Source organism: Sapajus apella, unplaced genomic scaffold (assembly GCF_009761245.1).
Source record: "Sapajus apella isolate SASKATOON/1434 unplaced genomic scaffold, GSC_monkey_1.0 scaffold23, whole genome shotgun sequence".
Lineage (NCBI taxonomy): Eukaryota > Metazoa > Chordata > Mammalia > Primates > Cebidae > Sapajus > Sapajus apella.
In genome coordinates, this window is record NW_022436963.1 from 19,013,317 (window position 1) to 19,030,566 (window position 17,250).

The following is a 17,250-nucleotide window of genomic DNA, read 5'->3' on the forward strand; positions in this document are numbered from 1 at the left end:
CATTCTCTCTCATCTGTTGCTACTATTACCTCCTGATATGGTTTGTCTGTGTCCCCACCCAAATCTGACCTTGAATTGTAACTCCCACAATTCCTACCAGTGGGAGGTGATTGGCTGACTTCTCCAGTGGATGATGATTGAATTATGGGTATGGGTCTTTCCTGAGCTGTTCTCATGATAGTGAGTGAGTCTCACAAGATCTGATGGTTTTAGAAACAGGAGTTTCCCTGCACAAGCTCTCTTTTGCCTGCTGCCATCCATGTGAGACATCACTTGCTCCTCCTTGCCTTCCACCATGATTGTGAGGCCTCCACAGCCATGTGGAACTGTAAGTATGTTAAGCCTGTTTCTTTTGTAAATTGCCCAGTCTTGAGTATGTCTTTATCAGCAATGTAAAAAACAGACTAACACAGTAAATTGTTACCAGTAGAGTGGGGCATTGCTGAAAAGATGCCTGAAAATGTAAGGCAGAGGTTGTAACAGTTTGGAAGGCTCAGAAAAAGACAGGAAAATGTGGACGGGAAATGTGGGAAAGTTTGGAACTTCCTAGAGACTTGCTGAATGGCTTTGACAAAAATGCTGATGGTGATATGAACAATAAGACCCAGGCTGAGGTGGTCTCAAATGGAGATAAGGAACTTGTTGGCAACTAAAGCAAAGGTGACTCTTGTTATGTTTTAGCAGAGGGACTGGTGGCATTTTGCCCCTGCCCTAGAGATTTGTGGAAATTTGAACTTGAGAGAGATGACTTAGGTTATTTGGCAGAAGAAATTTCTAAGTAACAAAGCACTCATGATGTGACTTGGGTGCTGTTAAAGGCATTCAGTTTTATAAGGGAAGCAGAGCATAAGAGTTTGGTGAATTTGCAGCCTGACAATGTAATAGAAAAGAAAATCCCACTTTCTGAGGAAAATTCAAGGGCTGCAGAAACGTGCATAAGTAAGAAGGAGCTAAATGCTAATCTCAAAGACAATGTGGAAAATGTCTCCAGGGCATGTCAGAGGTCATCATGGCAGCCCCTCCCATCACAGGCTCAGAGGCTTAAAAGGAAAACATGGTTTTGTGGGTCAGGCCCAGGGTTCCCCTGCTCTATGCAGTCTAGGGACTTGGTGCCCTGTGTCACTTGATGCACTCCAGCCATGGCTGAAAGAGGCCAAAGTATAGCTCAATCCATGGCTTCAGAGGGTACGAGCCCTCCACCCCTGCTGCAGGGGTGGAAAAAAGACTAATATATCTCCCTAGTTTTAGATGTCAGTGAATACTGTTTAGATTTTTCCATCTAGACTTCATGTCTCTAGAAACCAGTTTTTCCTTTGTAATTCAGCTTACAGTCCTCTGCTGAAGTTACCTTCCTGAAGCTTGATTGCAAGCGATATAATGAAGTTGTTAGGAGAGGTACTGGCATAGAAAGACTTGAGTTGGAGTCTTCACTCTGTAGACCAAAAGACACTGAGTAGGAATGATGATCTACATCCAGGGGCTTGCTGCATGTTTGTGTAATAAACTGTTGGGATGTAACCACACCCATTTATTTGCATATTATACATGACTGCTTCCTCCTAAAACTGCAGAATTAAGTAGAGTCATGTATCACTTAATTGGGTTGCCTTCTGAGAAATGCATTGTTAGCCAATTTTATTATTGTTTGAACATCTTGGAGTGTACTTACGTAAACTTAGGTGGGATAGCCTACTACACACCTAGGCTAGAAGGCATTACTTATTGCTTCTAGGCTACAAACCTGTACAACATGTTACTGTCTTGAATACTGTAGGCAACTGTAACACAATGGGAAGTATTTGTGTATCTCAACATAGAAATGTACAGTAAAAATATGGTATAAAGGATAAAAAATGGTATATGTGTATAGGACCCTTACCATGAGTGGAGCTTGCAGGACTGGAAGTTGTCACTAAGGGATAGACATTTTCCAGATGATAAGAATTTTTTGGCTGCATTATAATAACTGAGATGACCATTATAGTCTGTCGTTGACTTAAATATCACTATGTGGTGCATGGCTATAGTTGTAATAGGGATGATAGGGCCCACAAAGCCTAAAATATTTGCTATCTGGTTCTTACAAAAGAAGTTTACAAATCCTTGATCTTTATCACAGAAATGCCAGAAGAATTAAATATAATAACACGTGAAAAGAAAATACCAAAGCATTGACATTGTAAATGCTTAGAAATTGTGAATGATTATCATTATGATTTTAGAACCTCTACTCGCTGACCTCTGTGTTGTCAATTCCACCAATTAATCAGTGCTTTTCATTCCTTGCATTTAACATAAAGACTCACAGTCATGGCATGCTGCAAATACACAGCTAGCACTTCATTTTTACCTATTTTGTCTTCTATCATATCCCCAGTTGTCATCTAAATAGTTCTTCCTTAATGTCCTTTCCTCAAATATCATAGGCCCAGTGGTGGCTGATACTGAGTGCATTGGATTGAAGAATATAAAGTGTTAATCCTGAGTGTGTCTGTGTGGGTGTTGCCAAAAGAGATTAACATTTGAGTCAGTGGGCTAGGGAAGGCAGATCCACCCTTAATCTGGTAGGCAAAATCTACTCAGCTTTCAGCAAATGTAAAGCAGGCAGAAAACGTGAAGAGCAGCAACAGGACTAGACTCTGGCCTACATCTTTCTCCCATGCTGGATGCTTCCTGCCCTCAAACATCAGACTCCAAGTTCTTCAGTTTTGGAATTCTGACTGGCTCTCCTTGCTCCTCAGCTTGCAGACAACCTATTGTGGGACCTTGTGATTGTGTAAGTTAATACTTAATAAACTCCCCTTTATGTATATCCTATTAGTTCTGTCTTTCTAAAGAAGCCTGGCTAATACAGATTTTGGGAAGAACAGTGGGGTTTTTGCATGACTGGCTCCATGCTAGCAAACCATACTTCTTAAACATTTAAAGTTTGAGAATATGTTGAGATTGTTTTGGCCCCAAGACTTCTAATCATTTGCTTTACTGAATAAAATCGCTTGGGGTGAGTGCTATCATGATGGGAAAGGCCAAATGGAAGCCATTAGAGCTGCCTCTACCTAGAAAAATAGTAAATCAAAAACAATATCACATCCTTGGAGGTATTGCAGAAATTAGTGCCACCATCAAGGACTTGAAAGACTCAGGGGTGGTGATTCCCACCACATCCCTAGTCAACTCTCCCATTTGGCCTGTGCAGAAGACAGCTAGATCTTAGAGAATGACAGTGGATTATCGTAAGCTTAACCAAGTGGTGACTCCAATTGCAGCTGCTGTACTAGATGTAATTTTATTGTCTGATCAAATTAATAGAACTCCTGGTATGCAGCCATTGACTTGGCAAATATCTTTTTTTCCTCCATTCCTCTCCATAAGGCCTGGCAGAAGCAATTTGCTTTCAGCTAGTAAGGCCAGCAATAGACCTTTTCTGTCCTACCTCATGGCTATTCAACTCTCCATCCAGCTTTGTGTCATAATCTTATTCAGAGGGACTTTCACACCGGCCTATTACATTGAGGACATTATGCTGATTGAATCCAGTGAGCATTCTTGCAAACACACTGGACTTATTGTTGAGACATTTGCATTCCAGAGGATGGGAAATAAATCTGACTAAAATTCAGGGAATTTCTAACTCAGTAAAATTTCTAGGGGTCCAGTGGTGTGGGGCCTGTCAAGATATTCTTTCTATAGTGAAGGGTAAGTTTCTGCCTTTGGCCCCTCCTGCAACCAAGATAGAGGGACAATGCCTAGTGGAGCTATTTGGATTTCAGAGGCAACACATTCCTCATTTGGGTTTGTTACTCTGGCCCATTTATCGAGCGACCTAAAAGACTGCCAGATTTGAGTGGGGTCCAGAACAGAAAAGGCTTTGCAAACAGGTCCAGGCTGCTATGCAAGCTGCTCTTGTCATTTAGGCCATATGACCCAGCAGATTCAATGGTGCTTGAGATGTCAGTGGCAGATAGGGATGCTGCTTGGAGCCTTCGGCAGGCTGAATAGGTGAATCACAGCAGAGGCCTCTAGTATTTTGGAGCATGACCCTGCCATCTTCTGCAGATAGCTACTCTCCTTTTGAGAGACAGCTCTTGGTCTGATACTGAGCTTTGGTGGAAATTGAACATTTGACCATGGGTTATCAAGTCACCATGTGATTTGAACTACCTGTTATGAACTGGGTGCTTTCTGATCCATCTAGCCATAAAATGGGCCATGGCACAGCAGCAGCATTGTATCATCAAATGAAAGTGGTATAAACATGACAGGGCTCAAGCAGGTCCTGAAGGCACAAGTAAGATACATGAGGAAGAGGATCAAAAGCCCATGGTCTCCACTTCTGCCATCCTGTCTTCTCAACCCCAACGTGCACTGATGATGGCCTCATGGAGAGTTCTCTATGATCAGTTGACAGAGGAAGAGAAGACTAGGGCCATTCACAGATGGTTCTGCATGGTATGCAAGCGCCACCAGAAAGTGGACAGCTGCAGCACTACAGCCCCTTCTAGGACATCCTTGAAGGACAGCTGTGAAGGGAAATCTTTCCAGTGGGCAGAACTTCAAGCAGTGCACCTGGTTGTGCACTTTGCATGGAAGGAGAAATGGCCAGATGTGCAATTATATACTGATTCATGGGCTGTAGCCAATGGTTTGGCTGGATGGTGAGGGATGTAGAAGAAGCATGATTGAAAAATTGGTGACAAAGAAATTTGGGAAAGAAGTATGTGGATGGACCTTTCTGAGTGGTCAAAAACAGTGAAGATATTTGTATCACATATGAGTACTCAGCAATAGGTGACCTCAGCAGAGGAGGAGTTTAGTAATCAAGTGGATAGGATGACCCATTCTGTGGACACCACTCAGTCTCTTTTACCAACTACCCTTGTCATTGCCCAATGGGCCTATGAACAAGTGGTCATGGTGGTAGGGACGGAGGTTACGCCTGGGCTTAGCAACATGGACTTCACTCACCAAGGCTGACCAGGCTATAGCCACTGCTGAGTGCCCAATTTGCCAGCAGCAGAGACCACCATCGAGCCCTCAATATGACACCATTCCTCGGGGTGATCAGATAGCTGTCTGGTGGCAGGTCAATTACATTGGACTGCTTCCATCATGGAAAGGGCAGAGGTATGTCCTCACTGGAATAGACACTTACTCCAGATATGGGTTTGCCTATTCTACACGCAATGCTTCTGCCAAGATTACCATTCGTGGACTCACAGAATGCCTTACCCACCATCATGGTATTCCATACAGCATTGCTTCTGACAGAGGCACTCACTTTATGACTAAAAAATTGTGGCAGTGTGCTTATGCTCATGGAATTCACTGGTCTTACCATGTTCACCATCATCCTGATGCAGCTGCATTGTTAGAATGGTGGAATGGCCTTCTGAAGTCAGAATTACAATGCCAACTAGGTGACAATACTTTGCAAGGATGGGGCAGAGTTCTCCAGAAGGCCATGTATGCTCTGAATCAGTGTCCAATATATGGTACTGTTTCTCCCATAGCCAGGATTCACGTTTCCAGGAGTCAAGGGGTCAAGTGGAAGCGGCGCCACTCACCATCCCCTAGTGATCCACTAGCAAAATTTTTGCTTCCTGCTCCCAAAACATTATGTTTTGCTGGCCTAGAAGTCCTAGTTCCAGAGGGAGGAATGCTGCCACCAGGAGACACAATGATTCCATTAAACTGGAAGTTAAGATTGCCACCTGGACACTTTGGGTTCCTCTTACCTTTAAGTAAACAGGTTAAGAAGGGAGTTACAGTGTTTGCTGGGGTAAATGACCCAGACTATCAAGATGAAATCAGTCTACTATTACACACTGGAGGTAAGGGAGAATATGCATGGAATATGGGAGATCCATAGGGGGCCTTTTAGTATTATGCCCTATGATTAATGTCAATGGGAAACTACAACAGCCCAATCCAGGAAGGACTACAAATGGCCCAGATCCCTCAGGAAGGAAGGTTTGGGTCATTCCACCAGGAAAAAACCATGACCTGCTGCAGTGCTTGCTGAAGGCAAAGAGAATACAGAATGGGAAGTAGAAGAAGGTAGTCATCAATACCAGCTACCACCACAGGACCAGCTGAAGAAATGAGGACTATAATTATCATGAGTATTTCCTTCTTCTTTTGTGAAAAACATGTTTGTGCATGTACACATTTGTACTAAGAAAATATCTCCATTTTATTTCCTTTTTCTTTATCATGTGACATAAGATTTCCTGACTTCATATCAACCTTTAAACATTGTTAATTTTATGTAATAGTATTTGTGTTGCGGGTTGGTGCGTTTCCACTTGTTAGAAGGATAGCTGAATTATGTTAGGCATAATTATGACCTTATTGTTGTCTTTATTTGAAGATTTTGTATGATCTCAGGAGATGTTTATGGGTTCAGGCTGACAAGGGGTAGACTTGTGATGGCTAATACTGAGTGTCAATTTGATTGGATTGAAGGATACAAAGTATTAATCCTGGATGTGTCTGTGTAGGTGTTGCCAAAAGACATTAACATTTGAATCAGTGGGCTGGGGAAGGCAATCCACCCTTAATCTGGTGGGCACAATCTAATCAGCTTCCAGGAAATATAAAGCAGGTAGAAAAATGTGAAGAGGAGAGATTGGCCTAGCTTCCTAGCTTACATCTTTCTCCTGTGCTGGATGCTTCCTGCCCTTGAACATCGGACTCCAAGTTCTTCAGTTTTGGCACTTGGACTGGCTCTCCTTGCTCCTCAGCTTGCAGACAGCCTATTGTGGGACCTTGTGATTGTGTAAGTTAATACTCATAAACTCCCCTTTATGTATATCTATATATCCATATATAGATATATATCTTATTAGATACATAAGATAGATTTATATATATCTTATTATATATGTATACGTATCTTAGTTCTGTCCCTCTAGAGAACCCTAATACAGACCACAAATTCTTTTTTAAAAACTTTTTCAATTTTGTAACTGATATATAATAGACATGCATTCTTTTATCTTCTCTCTCAAATGGGATTTTCCTCCTCAATTCCAAATTTCTATGACATGCAGTACTATGGATGCAGTCTGCAAACCAAGCTTAAAGATGTAGAGAATTTTGTAACTCACAAAACGTTAGAAGTATGGGCTTTTTAAGCCAAAAGAGAATCATAAAGTTCAGCTGTCTTGTTTCTTACAAGTCAGGAAATTTCTTTTCTTCATTCAATGCATCAACTTGTAGTGAAATTTTATTTATTCTTCTTTTTAAGTGTTTCTCACATCCATTTATTCTTATCTCTACTGAATTCTTTCATGCAAACATTTATTCCTTTATCCCCTTACTCCATCACTTATTCATTCCACTGATATTTATCAATTAACATTAAATGGTATATATTGAGCAAGATACTGGGGATATGGCAGTAAATAAGACCCAGCACCTGCTCTGAAAAGTTATGATAAATATTTATGGAAATCAATGTTTATTAGAAATAATGAAAACTGAATTCTGATATCAGTAGTCAGGCTTATTGCTTATTCACGTTTTCTCTTCTCTGGCACTGGAGTTAAGCTTTTTGGGGTTGCAGATGCTTTGTGTTAAGATATGTTCATCTGTTTCTATTTATATGTGGTCTATGGGTAAACATCTCTTCTACTTGTGCCATGATCTTCTCACAGTTTATTTCAAATATTGGCACTGGTAGTTTGGTTTTAATCTGATGATTTTCAAAAAGCACCTTGTAGATTTCCTGGCATTCTATATAGGTTCTTTGACTAACACTTCAGGATAAAAAAAGGAAGGGGGAGCAAGAAGGTAGCTCCTTCTTTCAACTAGAACAATGTCCTATTTATCATGATACATTAATCACAAGACCTTGAAGGACAGGGTTCTGAGTTTTGAAAAAGGTTTTAAAAATTAATATCCTATTCATAATCAAAATTCACTTTTAATTTTGCATTTCTTCAGGTAATTATAGTTTAATATGAAAAATGATAATAAAAAAATTTTATGAACATTTACCATGTGATTTTTAGTTCTCCCAACAACAGGGGGTACCATAATTTGGCCTGCCTATTCAGGTGAATAATTTTGGGGTCAGAGAGGTTTGAAGTGACTTTTCCTATATCCCATAGCTTATAGGGCAGAGCTAAGAAACAAAGCCTGATACGTTTGACTCAGTGCATTGCCTTTAACCACTCTAATCTTCTGCTTTATGCAGTTTGTAGACAGCTCTCCCCATTTCCACCACCCTGCATTATTTCACTCTTTCATTTGATTTTTTCCAAGTCACATGTGCAATCATCCCTTGCTTTTTGTTTACCTTTTTTTTGTCTGTTTGTTTGGTTTCTGTTTTCTTAACAAAACACATTTGCATGTCTCTGGTTCCTTCTCCCACCAATCTGTCCTACACAGTTATCAAATTAATCTACCCTAACATCATTTGCTTCACTTGTCTTATTTAAAATCATCTAATTATTCCTATCTCCTACAGTGACATTTCCCAAAGCATGTTCTTCAGGATGTTAATATTCTATTTAAATCAAAGAAAAAGGAAGAAAGAAAGAAAAAAAGGAAGAAAAGAAGAAGGAAGAAAAAGAAAAGAGGGAGGAGAAAAGGAATGAAAAAGAAAAGATAAACTTGTAAGTTTGGAAACTACTTTCATTACAGAAAGATTTATCAGACTATTTATTAGGTTAATATCTGTGTGACACTAAGAAAGAAATCATCTATTGGAGATTAATATAGAAGAGTTTCAAAATTTGCTTTCTCTAAATCAGTGTCTGGGTTAAGTGACCTTCCCAATGTTTTATGTTCTTCATCAAATGACTTCGTCTCTCTGATTTTATTTCCCTGATCTGCAAGACAAAATAATGATTACGACCTATGAAATGGCCTGCAACTATCCTCTCCTACTGTGTTCACACACTTGTTAGTCTCTTCCCTCATCAGAAACGGTGTAGCCCATAGGATGTTGCAGAGTTGTATTCAAAGCTGAGACTTGAAAGGCACTGTGTCTCCTTCTTGCTCTCTCTTGGATAACTTGCTCTAGAGGAAGCCAACTGCTATGTCATGAGGACCCTCAAAGAGCCCTTTGGAAATCCTCTGTAGAAAAAAGCCTTCCACCAACAACCTGCACCAACATGGCAGCCATGTGAGCAAGACAACTGGGAAGTACATTCTAAGCAATGAAGTCCTCAGAGGACTTCAGCTCAGGCTGATGACTTGACTACAACTAAATAGGAGACATTGAGCCTGAACTCCCAGTCAAGATGCTGCCAAACTCTTGACCCACAGATAATGTTGATAATTGTTTTAAGTCAGTTTTAGGGTGATTTGCTACACAACAGTAAGTAATAAATACAACGACGATGATGTTGGTGATGATAGTACCTACCTCCCGTAAAAATGAAATGATAATGCAAGTAATATACTTAGCCATGGTTTAGAGCAAGAGTAAGCATTAAATCAAAGTTCAATATTAATAATAGAGGTAAAAGTCATATGAAGCATATCTTAAATATATGATTCCCTCTTTTTATGAAACAGTAAGGAAATTGTGCTCTCTGAAATAGATGTTGAAGAAAACTAGAGTCCAAATATTCTAGGTGTTTACGTGAGAAATCCCTATCTGGGTCTTTCCCCAAACTGCTCTCTAACCCTGCCAGAAGAGACCTTGTGTTTTGCACATTCTACCTCTAAACTTGTTGCCCCATTCACCATCGCAAGGCTTGCTCTTCAGGTTCCCTTCCATCCTATAAGACACATTTTAAATCCTACCCTTGTGAAACTCCACATATAGATGATTTATGTAGGACCTAAGACTATGTGTGAGTTTCCCAAAGGTGGAATCAAGTATTATTTATTCAAATTATCTTGGTTTGAATAACTAGATGGTATTACACAATGGTTAAGAAGTAGAGAAGTGAAGGAATATACCTCATATAGTCAGCCAAAACAAAAACAACAAAACTTTTAAATTAAAAAAATGCAAAACCAGCCACCACAAACCTTAGATAGTAAATACTGAAAATAATGAAAAACTAGCAGTGTAAATAAGTCATATGTAGATATGAAGAAGGAGTTAAATAAATACAATAAAAGAAAGAATCATGGACTGTTTGGTAGTCGAAAAAAAAACCAAGACACGAAGTGTTAAGCCTCCTGCCAGTTTCTTCTTTTTGGTGATCTGAAATCTATTTGTTTTTTAGTTTCTTCTCCTCAGAGGAGGAGGAGAAAAGAGAATAATTTGAATATCAAAAACCATTAAATTCCATTAAGAAATTGTTTTGAGAAAATACTTTTTGGAAAAACAAGTTTTTCTTCTGAATCAACCAGATATCTTTTCTTATGGCTGAAGTTTTGTGAAGAACACATCCAGAATCAATGAACTAAAAAGTTAATAAATTTGTTATTTTGTAATAACCTAGCTTGTGCCAGCCTGACTCCATCTTAGCTGTAAACTCCATTTTTGCCTCTCCCTCCCTGCCATGTCTCTCTCGCGTGCGTAACAGGGCCCCACACTGATGCCGTGCTTGTGTCACGCTGACTCTGTGCTTATCCTACCGTATAAACAATGTAACTCCATTCTGCTTGGCAAGCACACCTGCTATTGTGAATAACTCTCTTTGAATCTCCCTTGGTGATTGTTTGGAAATACCCTGGCCTACAACCATATCCCTCTAACTTGCTCATTCTGCTGCTGTAAAATTCAACTTCAACTAGGTTCCCCCTCCCCTACCAAATTCAAGGTATAAAGGAAAATCCAGCCCCTTCCTCGGGGTGGAGAGCATTTTGAGCATTAACCATCTCTTGGTCACCCCCTAATAAAAGACTCTTAATTTGAAACTCAGAGCGTGGCGTTTCTTCTATAATTCACTTGGATACAACAATTTCACATACTTGAGTAATTAAGAAGCCTAAAATGTTACATAATTAGTGGTAGATCACAACATAAACATTTATTTCCAATGTAATTATTTGGTATCAAAGAGATAGCCGACTCTTTCACTATTATCCAAGTTAAAGTTGTAGTCAGTCCCTAGAGCTGGAAAAATGTTAGGGAGAAAATGCTGCAAAGAGTAAGCTGACCGTCGAAAATTGTTTTTTTCATAAGGTCAGTGGTGGTAACCATGAAAAAACTTTCAAATGGTGCTAATTTGGGACTACTTACTGAAAATGCTGAAGCCACAATTTGGAAGCGCCAGAACCTACCACTCCACACATACTCCTTATACTGAAGTGAGTGAGCAAATAACCACCAAGATTTTAAGGTTGCTTCTTATAGCAGCTAACGTTTCTTACCCTGTTGGAAACTGAGGCCCAGAAAGGTGACTGCATGCCCATGGCTCTTTAGTGAGGATAAGATCTGGAGACTTCACCATTTTCTTCTTCTCATTTTAAAAAACCAATTTGTGAAAGGTCTCTGTTTGCAAGTAATCACTTGTTCCTTCTCATAGCTTGTCTCAGGTGAATGTAAAAACTACATTAAATGGCCATGACATTAAACCAAGTCATTATATCATAAAATTACAGTGGCAACTGTTCAAAAACATTCAGAGAAACTTTATAATATAGCACATCTATTTACCTAAATGAAGTCACACTGCCTTAACTTTCTACTTTTACACAGTAATAGGTGAGGTCAACCTGACATGATAAGAAGGGTTTCACAGTCTCACCAGTAAGACATCAGACAATGTACTTCAGACAATCCTGTCTGTCCTCCCCCACACAATTTGTTCTGCTTGAAATTTAATTTTACAGGAATTTCTTACTCTAACAGTCTCACAATGTAGGGCATAGTGTCTTTAAACACAGTCCTAAATAGAAACCCTAATAAATCACTGTGTTTTGGACAAGAGCCATGTCTACAGTATAAATTGGAATAGAAGATAAACGATTCTGCAGAGGGATATTCACCTAAATAGGTTTATCCTCAGTAAAAATGACAATTTCCTACTTGGGTTATAGGAATATAATAGAATCTCCAGGGAAGTTGGAAAGTTGAGATGTCAGTAAAGTGAAATCAAGTCCTTCCTATTCAGTAGCCATGCCTGGACTAATTCTGACCAAGAGTCAAGGATACTAAAAGCAAAAGACTAAGCAATGGAGACGTTCATAGCCATGTTTTCTTCAGGCGAGGCTAAGATGAGGATAGTAACAGAAATTTGTAACTGGACAGGGAAAAGTCAAGAGCAAAAGACAAACAAAAGACAAGAGCAAGGCCATGCTGTCCCATTTAGAGGGGATAAGGGGAGGTGCAGACTCAGCCCAAAAGAGTTACCATGTCAGAGAAGAGAAGAAATATCTAGGAGGATAGAAGAAGAAGAACATGGGATTTAACATAACAAATAAATAAGTAAATAAATAAAGTTTAATTCTGCTATGATAGAATGACTTTTGGGAAGTCACCTTTTCTCTCTAAGCCTATTTCTTCATTTGTTTTATGGCAATACAGAATTGTATCTGATGGAAGTTTATCCTAGACAAATTCAAATATAAGCACTCTGTGAAGAAGAAAAGAAGTAATTTAACTAGTGCAAGAGTTCTGCTAGCCATAAATGGAAACAGCGTGTGTGCCAAAGGTGTGGACTATTGTTCCTGCATCACATGTGCTTCTCACAGTGTATGCTAGACTGTAAGCCTGCTGAAGTCAAGAATATAGTCTTTCTGTTTCATGGCTGTGTATACAATACCTGTGATGATGCCTGATATGTAGGAGAGACCATAAATATTTATGAAAAGAGGTAGAAAAGAAGAACAGGAGATTTAAAAAAATGAAGAAATAGTGTGCATCTTGCTATACTGAATAGGTCTCTATTTTTTTGAACAGCATGAGCCCAGAGAAAAACCATCCACTTTACCAGGTATGAGTGGAAGAAACAGCAATGAATCCTAATACTTGAAGGAAAACTGAGTGTGATGGAGTTTTTGAGAGGAAAAAATTCTCACAGGTAATTTTGACTATATATAATTTTCTCTTTATGTACTTCAGATCCCACTGCCAAGCAAGATGCAATTCTACTATAATAATAATTGTAATAATACCTGCATAACCCAACTTGCTAGGCTCATATAAGAACCCAATAAGATTAAAATCTAGAATGGCACTGTGCATAATAGTGTTGTAGCATGCAAATACCAGATGTAAATGATTTGTATAATTATCTGACTCCACCTACTAGTATACTCTCTTCTCCTGAATTCTGTTAAAAAATACAATGACAGGATACAGTTTCTTGAGTTACCTGACAAAAGGAATTTCTGTGGTTGAACGACTGGAGATAGTGATACACAAAGATTAGGAAAATTTACCAAGGGAGGAAATATCTGCTACGCATTCCATCAAGTGGATAGCCTTATAGCACTATTGACATCCTCATCTGGGCTCTGTGGGGTTTATCAATAGAGATGTTCACAAACAATTAAAAACTATTGCTACCATTGTTAAACTTGTAAGCATCCATTCATTGCTACTGTACTTTCTTCATTAGATTCCTTTAATATAGCTCTCTCCTTTATCCTCCTTTCTCAGATCCCTCCTTGTAAGTAATATTTGTTCAGCTTCTTTTATCTCCCAGACCCCTAAATGATGGAATGCCATAAAGCTCAGTCCTCAGACCTGTGAATGAAAAAGTATCTGAGAAAGGTCTCAATCAATTTGGAAAATTTACTTTGCCAAGGTTAAGGACATGCTGCTCATGACACAGCCACAGGAGGTCCTGATGACATGTGCCCAGGATAGTTGGGGTACAGTTTGATTTTACACATTTTAGGAAGATATGAGACATCAATCAATACATGTAAGATGTACACTGATTTGGTTCAGAAAGGTGGGACGATTTGAAATGGGTACTTCTGGGTCATAGGTAGATTTAAAGATTTTCTGATAGGTAATTGAAAGAGTTATTATCCAAAGAAAGGAATGTCTGGGTTATGATAAGGGGTTGTGGAGACCAAGATTTAATTATGCAGACGAAGCCTCCAGATAGCAGGTTTAGAGACAATAGGTTGTAAATGTTTCTTATCAGACTTAAAGAGTCTGTTCTATCAGTTTTAGGGTTTGTGTTGACGTTAATGGTAATGAAGCATGTCTGACTACCTTCTCCTCCACCACTTCCCATTATGGCCTGAGCTAGTTTTTCAGGTTAACTTTGAAATGCCCTTGGCTGAGAGGAGGGGTCTATTCAGAGGGTTGGGAGAGCTTATAATTTCATTTTTTGTTTACAGACCCCTTTGCTTTCTGCATTTATTTTTGAAGTAGTCTTGCCAACCTAGAAAATGGATTTAAATACCATTTTATATGTTATCCTAAATCTATAATACAGCTTACACATGCCCCCTGAATGGTAGAGAATGTATCAAACTATCTACTTCCCATTTGAAGGTCTAATAGGTTGCTTGAACTTACCAAGTCCATTGCCAAACTCTTTTTTCTTCTTCTAATGCTTACCTGGCCTCTCTCTCAACTCACTTAAAGTCCCCTATAGGGCATTACATAATGTGATTTCACACTAATTTTCTGATTTCATCTTGTATTGCATTCCCTTTTCCTTGGTGTCCCTCACCACAGCCAGTATACTTGTGCCTCAGGACCTCTGCACTTGGAGTTCTCTCTGCCTGGAATCCTCTTCTTCCAAATAATGATGTAGCTTATTCTCTCACTTCATTTTGGTTTCTGGGAAAAATAATTCCTAATTGAAGAGGTGTTTTCTGAATACTTATTTAATATAGAAATCTTCTCCATATTAGTTCTGTTACTCTTTATCCAATATTTCTGCTTTATTTTTCTTTGTTGCACTCATTATTGTCTTACATATAATTTTTCTTCACCTTCCATGCTGGACTGTTAATTCCATGTTCATAGAGATTTTTCTTAGCTATATACTATATGTGCAGCTCTTAACATAGTTTCTGCCTTACAGTAGGAATTTCAGAAATATTTATGAGGTGAATGAATAAATATATTTTTAGATCTTTTTTACATATAAAAATGTCTATTTACAAGGTTTTTCAGATAATGCTGTCTATGTCGTTCTGGCAATTGCTTTTTTACTTAGTAATATGCCCACAACATCTTTCTATAATATATCATCAAATATATAGATCAAATATATGATCTATATGATCTATATATATGATCTATAATATATGATCAAATATATGATCTGAATTATTTTTACTAGTCTCAGAGTATTCCATTGTATGGAGGTGCTGCAATTGATTTATTCAAACTCAACTGACAGTTGGATTGTTTTCTTTTTTATTTTATTTTTTTACTATTTCAAACAATGCTTTAATAAATAAGCTTATATTGAAATCTTTTGTAATGCAATTCATCAAGCAATTATTGAGTATCAGCTATATGCCATTTACTGGTCTAGATAATGGGATGGAAAAGTACAGACAAATGTGACATGGTTCCTGCATTCAGGGACTCATAGCCTACTCAGCAAGACAGGTGATAAAAAACAAGAATGACTTATTTTAGAGAATTGTAGAGTACTACAAGGGCAGTAGAGGGGTAGAATATACTAGGAGGATTCAGGGATGGAAACTGCTAGGAGATACAAGATTCAGAAAACCTTTTTGGAAGGTCTGTATGTTTGAACTCATTTCAACCAGCAGAGGGTGTGAGGTGAAGATAGAGTGCTACATATTTAGAGGATGGCCAGAGCTATTCTTGGACACTTTAGCTCTCTAGTTTGACTGCAACAGAAGGTGGATGAGGAGCAAGGTCAAAAATGTAGGCTGGGGCAGGAGCACCTACCAGGTCCCAATCATTGTCAAGCCAAAAGATCCAGGGATAAAGAATAATGTGGAAATAGATCCACTTGATTTACCCATCAGACTTTTACCTTTTTCAGAAGAAAGTTTGTCTGGGATCTCCTGGTCTGTGGGTAAATGGACTCATTATTTCCAAATGTTCTGGTATTTGAAGAAAACCTAGAATTTTTTTGAGATGGAGTCTTGTTTTGTCACCCAGGCTGGAGTGCAGTGGCATGATCTCGGCTCATTGAAACCTCCGCCTCCTGGGTTCAAACAATTCTCTAGGCTCAGCCCCACGAGTAGATGGGACTACAGGCACACACCACCATGCCTGGCTGATTTTTGTACTTTAAGTAGAGATGGGATTTCACCTTGTTGGTCAGGCTGGTCTCAAACTCCTGACCTCAGGTTATCCACCTGCCTCAGCCTCCCAAAGGGCTATGATTATAGGCGTGAGCCACAGCGCCTGACCAAAATCTGTATTTTTAAAATATGGAAACTCCTGGCTTTTAACTGATGACCATTCACTCTTATTTTTTACAAACCTCATTTTGTGAACCATAAAACAACAATAATAAAATTCCCAACCGACCCACTCCTAATAGGCTATATGTATCCTGTGAACCACCAATTTGTAGATTCTGCCCTGAAGGCCCTGAGGAGATTCTGTCCCTTAATAATGGTTAATTTCATTCTTTTTGGACTTTGAATACCATAGCAAAAATTCCATTTTACATTGTAATCTAAGATGCATATAAATAAGCATATATAAAGGAAACAAAACTTTTAGAAAACAGCTCTTAATCCTAACGATTTACTTAACTAAAAGAAAAGCACTCTGATCTAGTCTAGTTCAGTTTATTCTATTGTGTTCTTCCAAAAAGAAATCTTTTTTTTAACCTACACAGTGAACTTTAGGACTCACTATGATTGTAAAATTCATTAAAAACGTTGTCCTATGATGCTTTCTTTGTGTCTAAACCTATGTCATTTTGTAATACCTGTTAGGAATTTCCTTCTCAGGTGTTTAGGAATTGGGGATCCAACTAGAACATAAATAACTTTCAGGCAGGATCTCCTTCTTTCTGTTAGACCCACAATCACAGCAAATGTAGCAAGTATTCAACAACTGGATGTTGGAATTTGGGCCCCTGAGATTTTCCCCGAGTCAGATTTTATAGTCTGAGTTTCAAAGCCTTTGAGTTTGTAAACCGATTCCTTGGCCTAGCTGGAGGAGAGGTCATTGACTTGTAGTTAGAAAACGATTTGTCACTGGTTCATCCAACTTCCCTCCAAAAATGTGTCCCTGAACCTCAGCCTGAAATTGACATCCTCTTGATCTTGAGGCCAAGTTGCCTTCATTCCTACAGCTCCTATCTCAACCCCAGGCCCCATCTTGGTTGTTAGATTGATTGTGAAGGAGAAGTCATAAAGTTCTTCCTGTTTTAAGCCTTATATAACCTGAATCCTTTCTGGTTACTAAGAAACACAAATGATTTT